At 32.9% G+C, this 6629-nt stretch overlaps 1 non-coding gene across 1 annotated transcript in view; it reads left to right on the top strand.

Moving 5' to 3' along the window:
* The first annotated feature begins 296 nt into the window (after window positions 1–296).
* The window catches only part of LOC118681920 (uncharacterized), a 221023-nt gene continuing 214690 nt past the window's right edge, over window positions 297–6629 (top strand). Inside the window, exon 1 of the transcript XR_011395274.1 lies at window positions 297–442. This is a non-coding gene — a transcript (uncharacterized protein). The remainder of the gene's footprint in view (window positions 443–6629) is intronic.

Genomic DNA, 6629 nt, shown 5'->3' with positions numbered 1-6629 from the left:
CGGACGACCCAAAAAATTTATATAAAATAAAGTTATTTTGTACTATAAATTTTTTTATGTATGCATGTTCTACATGTTTTGCTTATGTGTAAATGCTGTGGCATTGCACGATATGTACACTACATAGGTTTGTGCATTACAGTTCTCCTTAAAAACTTGCATATAATATCCTTCTTGATGGAATATTTGACTTTATTACTAACTGCGCAACTGCAGCAAAATTTATCTGATGTTAGCGAGGAGCGAAGCTTCAATATAAAGTTTATAATAAGTTTTGTAGTGAGAATCAAAATTAGCTTGTGTTTCTTAATGTTGGAAGTAAGTTTGAACACTATATTGGCAGTGTATTTCACAAATAAAAAACTTTTGCTGTATAATATTTCAATCATAACCAAACTCAAGTAAAAAAGGTGTATCAAGTGTAAACATGAAACCTTCGAAGGTGAGTTTATTTTACTGTACTTTTATGTTTTTGAAATTCGAGTCTGTCTACTTTTTTAAGTTTTGAATCTATGAAAATTACAATTTAAAATTGCAAAAATGAGAAATGTTACCGGTATATTTTAGTAGTGTCGTATGAAGTGTAAGTTCCAATGTGCATTATATAAATAATTAAAAAAAAAAAATACTTTCGAAAAATTTAACATTATTCATATGATATTAAAAATAGTAGTTAGAGCTGGAATATTTATGTAGTAAATGCAGAACTCATTTCTGTGGCGCAAGGGTTACAATTGTTTTAATCATTTTCAATTATATGCGTAAGTAAAACTTAAAGTTCAGTGAAAGTTTTAATAGATAAAACTAGAAAGATATGCGATGTTTTAACAACTAAGGAAGGTATAAGGTCGGGTGCAACCGAACATTTTATACTCTGGGCATGGCAGTGGTTCGCTTACGCCCATCTGCAATACCAACCCTCCTTGGGTGCCAACAAACATATGCACCAAGTTTCATCAAGATATCTCAATTTCACTCAAGTTATCGCTTGCAAGGACAGACGGACGGACAGAGAGTCGCGACATATTGCCACGCCTACTACCCATATAACACAAATTTAAATTCCATCTGATTTTTGGACTTTCATCTTTTGGACATAGATTAAGCTATCTCTCATGTACAGAATAGCTCAATTCACTTGGTCCAGCGAGGCTCCATTGGCCATTTATCTGCCAATTTGGTGTTAAATTATTGTGCATAAGACAACTCTGTGACCATTATTCCCAAAGATAGCCACGGCCAACACTAATCATCTTCGGAGCAGGTTCGCCGGATCAAGTTAATGTTTGCGACATTTCATATTTCGTCGGCAGTCAATGTGGTAAATCCTTAGGATTGTGCTTAAATAGCGTCAAATAATGTTGTAAACCACCACTGATATACTCTTCTGATTCACGTACCAGTATTTCCTTAGTGGCGTCATTGCTACATACCTTCGCTGGACTTAGTGGTCACAAATTTTGTAAAATATATACATACGTAAGTCTACCGTTAACTGGTTCTTAGACAATTAATTTATTCCAAGACTGAAAATCTGATTCCATGATTATTCTTGTCAATGCAGGTTTGCGCTAGGTTATGTTTTAACGAATTTATAGAAACATTGTTTGAGCTGTGTATAAATAAGTTAACATAATCTCAAATATTATTATTATTTTAATACTGGAATTAGTTTTTATTCATAACCTTCGACGTCCTGATTCAGTGTGATCTTCTAATTTGAAATTGTAAAAATCGCAGGGAAATTTTTGGTTGTTAATAATTCTACATAAATCTTTCATACTCAAGTTAATATTGGAAAAAAGTTAATATTGTCTGTTATAAAGTTGCCTTGCCACATATCTTTCGTCTTTGGTTGTTTTTCTTGCAACTTCTTCTTTTTTAGGTTTTTATAATTAAATAAAAAGTAAGAGCTAAAAGCAGGTAAAATATCAATTATTTTTTTATAATCCCAGTATTTTTTTTTGTTTTTGAAACATACGACTGATGTATATAGAATTAGCGCCATTTGCGTATTTTCAAATTATAATATGCAGGTCCGTTCCGTTTCTTCAGGACATTTTGATATTTTTACGGTCAACGATTTTACAAATGGAAATTTGAAGAAGTAGAATTTTGTTCTCTCATTCTTATTCTATTTAAATGGATAATTGTTTCTTTTTAAGATGTCTTTAACTATTTTTTAGTTTTCTTTGTGGAAGGTTTCATGTCTTAAATATACACCTTATTAAACTTAATAGACTCTCTAGGTCTATACTCAGTTTTTATTAGTGAAAAGTCAGAAGTTTACATTGTGTACCATACTTTTCTAAGTCCATATTAATCACTAAATTTTTTAGTTACTCACCCACTAGTGCATTTGCTCTTGACTGGAATCTTGTTGTTGGATCAAACGTAATTGCTTTATATTTATTTACATCTTTTAGTATTTTATCTCTAATTTTGCTAACCTTTCTTATAATTTTATCAGTTTTATGTGAAAAAGGTGAGTTATCGACTTGCAGCAAATATAATAATTAGAATTAATGTGCTTGGGAAATACGTTTGCTTTTTACGTTTTAGTAAGAATAGTTTTCTGTTTTTTATTTTTGCTTTTTTTATGGCTGACATGGACAAAGTCTTAATTAATTTGCAAGTACAATAGTTATTCCATACGTCTGTAGAACGTTGTTAAAATAACGTCTCATTTCAGAAATTTTTATTAATTCAGATCTTTAATACCATATGTATACTCTTGCAACATGTTGCTACAGCGTATAATAGTTTTGTTCACCTAATAGTTGTTTGTATTACCTACAAATAATTGAGTTAGATATAGGGTTATCTATAATTAAGTGATCAGGATGATAAGACGAGGTGAAATCCGAGTGAGTTTCTGTCAGTCCGTCTGTCTGTTACAAGCGATAACTTGCATAAAAATTAGATATCCTAATGAAACTTGGTGCACGTGTTTCTTAGTAAAAAGGTGAGAACGTAGATGGGCGTAATCGGACCACTGCCACGCGCAATAAACGCCATTAATCGCCACTTATAATTTGGTACAACGAGTCGTAATAACGAGAGGACCTGAGGTTTGAAAATTTTCAAAAAGTGGTCGTGGCCCCGCCCTCTAATAAGTTTAATGTATATATCTCCCAAATCTTTCGGGCTATATCACAAAAATTTGCACTGCACAAATCATTAGCTTGAAAATGAATGAAATTGGATGATAACCACGCCCACTACCCATATAATGGTTTTGTTAAAAACTACTCAAAGTGTAATAAATCTATAACTAAACGCGCTAGAGACATAAAATTTTACACCCGAAATGGTATGAAATGGCTGATGTCAAATGTGGGTGGTGGGCATGGCACCGCCCACTTTTGAGTGACATCGCAGATTTCCGGACCAACTAAAAAAATTTCAACCAAATTTGGTGCCTAGCACTAGTTTGATACTTTCATGTTACGTTGTAAAAACGGGTGAAATCGGACAATAACCACGCCTACCTCCTATAATATATCGGGATAAAACTTTGCACGAATATTGCCTTTATGATATGCCATCCAAATTTAGGTCTAAAAATTGTCAAAATCGGACTATAATTATTTAAGCTCCCAGATACCGGTAATGTGGACTTTCTACCGGAAATATCGGACAATGTGTGAGATATATTATTGTATGTCAAAAATTGGTTGAATCGAGTCAATATTTCCCTTAGCCCTATATACCTAATAGAAATATTTTCGAGCATCCGACGGACCTTACAGCCTACATATCGATAAAAATAAGAGTAAAATAAGAGTACAAGTACTTGTACATATAGTAATTTTCATTGTTCTAACAAGCCGCTGAACCTCATTAGAGTTGGTCTAGATCTTGGTCTCAATCTCATATCCCTAATATCATCAGAGAATGTAAATGAATAGAGAAGGAGCACATGTTAAATGAAATCCTTTTGAGTACTAATTTGTAGTTCCAGATGAGGGAACATTGAAAAATATAACTTCGAAAAAGAAAAATACACCACGCAATGTGCGAAATGCTATAAATAGACACAACGAATATTCCTATATGAAAAATCGTTGCGCATACCTATTTAGATTTATGTTTTCAATTTCTATGATATGACAAATTTATAATTATGAAAAGCCTTCTGAAATAAAAAACTGTATTACCGGTAAAAACCCCAGAATTCATAATAAAATAAACATTTAATAAGCTAGTTTTCTAACTTATGTATGTGCGTTGCGTAAGCAATATACTTATTAAACAAATGATAATAATAAAACGGTGGCTAAGCGGCCACGTTTCCACTTTTTCCACTTTTGTGGTGGCTTAGGTCGTAAGCGGGAAGGGGTTAAGCACAATCCGAATACGAGCCTATACGTTCGAATCCTAAAACGAATTTTATTTAATTTTTTTATTTTATTAATTGGAGTCAAAGCATATCATAATTCAATTTCTTTAATAGCATATTTTACTTCCTGAGATAATTAAAATATATCAGGAAAACATAATATGTTCATATGTTTAGGTTTATTGCATATTCCCTTATTATGCGTATTTACACATATGTGATAATCACACATGCATTCATAAGTACACGTACGCTGATGCTTGCTTCTTCTTGCCCCGCACAAGCAATGACTTTTGTCAACACTTTCTGCTTTTTGCGAGAAGCAAGTTGAACGGACACAAGCAGGAAGGGGTCAGGGGCGCCACATAATTATATCAGATATATATTTTATTTATCGAATTTATTTTAAAAACGATTATAGGTATGAATTTATTGGTATTTATATTTTTACGTGTCTATTAATTATATTACGTCAATAAGACATTAATGCATTAGTATTTTTCAGTACAAATTAAGCAACATATTAATATAGGTATTATGAGCCCTCACTTGACACGCCTCTGTGCATGGTGGCAAGCCAACGAAATAACGGCGAGTTCGCGCGGACATTGTGTTATTGAAAAAAACCAAATGACGACTTTGTCGACAAACATACATATATACATATGAGCTCGCATACATATTAACGCCAAATTTTACGCATCGTGGCGGAGTTGACAAAATTTGTTTCAATGGACAATTTTGCGACAATGTCGATCGGCTATGTTGTCTCGTTTGTCCTTTTTGCAGGGCTTTGCAGGTAATGGATGGTAGGATTTTCAGCGGTCCAAATTGTAATATTGAAATTTTGGTGATCTTCAATTTTACCACATACTTCATTTAAATTAATTTTTGTTTGTATCCTCCGCATTTGCGTAGGAATTCTATATGAAAACCAAATGTGGTTTACCAGGCGCACAGAGAAAATAGCGCGGCGCAGAGTTATGAATGAACGCACTTTGCTTTGAAGCAGACGCACGTTCTTTATGAATGAATTTGTTGTCGTTGTAATATGATGGTGCGTCTACGTTTTTTTTTGTCACTTGCGCGAATGTTTAATTTTTTGCGAAAGACATATTGAGGGACATACATATGTACATATGTGTACATATATGCAAATATATTTGGACATGCGAATGAAAGAAGGCAATTTCAAGAATATTCACATATAGACATATGAACATTTGAAGCAAGTAAACAGCAATAGCTATTTGAGTTCACAGATTAGACAAAATTACTCTAATATATGTAGTCTGTGGTGCTGCTCATTATTTATATTTTCTTGTGAGAAGTCAATTTCTTTCGTTTTTATTATTTAAATTTTTGTTTATGCGCATACCAAAGAACATCTGTGCATATATATAATATGTATATACATTTTGCTTATAGAGTGGTGTAGTTCATTTCGTACCCTGATAGTTGTGGTGAAATTTTATTTTCGAACTTGCGCGTTTTCGACGTTCGTTCATCGTAATTAACATTTTAGAACAGCTAACATTTGCTCCTTCTCTATTCATTTACATTCTCTGATATCATCAATTCCGATATTCTGGTTGACTACACTCAACTCGATATATTAAATTTAGCCTCTTCGGGTAAGTTTATGTCAGATTATCTCATTTGAGGATGATTTTAATATAATTTTCACTGACGGGAAGTAATATATAGTTATAAATTTAACTGAGTCTTTGATCTATAATTTAACTTAATAAGGACAAAAATATATACATATATAATATAACTTAATAAATAATATAATATATACATAATAATAATAATATTTTCGGTAAAAGGTCAGGCAAGGGCACTGGGGTCCACATATCCCGTATTTAGGGAACTTGAACAGTTTTGGTCCTATTTTTACAATTTTTATCGCTTCATAACTTACCTAAAGACACTATTTGTGCAAATGATTAAATGCATTAATTCGTGCGGTTTGTTTTCTAAAATTAAAACTTTAATGTGAAAAATTTTTAAAAATTTAATGTTCAAAGTATTGCCCATCGGAAGCTACGATGTTTGCCCATCTTTCCGGCAGTTTGTGGATCCCATCTCAAAAGAACTTCTCCGGATTGGAGGTCAAGATATAATCGAGCCAATTTCTGATACCCTGTTTTGAACTGAAGCGTACTCCGGTGAGGGCATTCTGCATTGATCTGAACAAGTGGTAATCGGAAGGTTCTATGTCTGGGCTACAAGGCGGGTGAGGTAGAACTTCCCTCCCACAGTTTTCCAAATTGTTTTTAAC

This window comes from Bactrocera oleae, chromosome 3, assembly GCF_042242935.1.
Source record: "Bactrocera oleae isolate idBacOlea1 chromosome 3, idBacOlea1, whole genome shotgun sequence".
Lineage (NCBI taxonomy): Eukaryota > Metazoa > Arthropoda > Insecta > Diptera > Tephritidae > Bactrocera > Bactrocera oleae.
The sequence above is the reverse complement of the archived record's forward strand: the minus strand, read 5'-3'. Positions and strand labels throughout refer to the sequence as shown.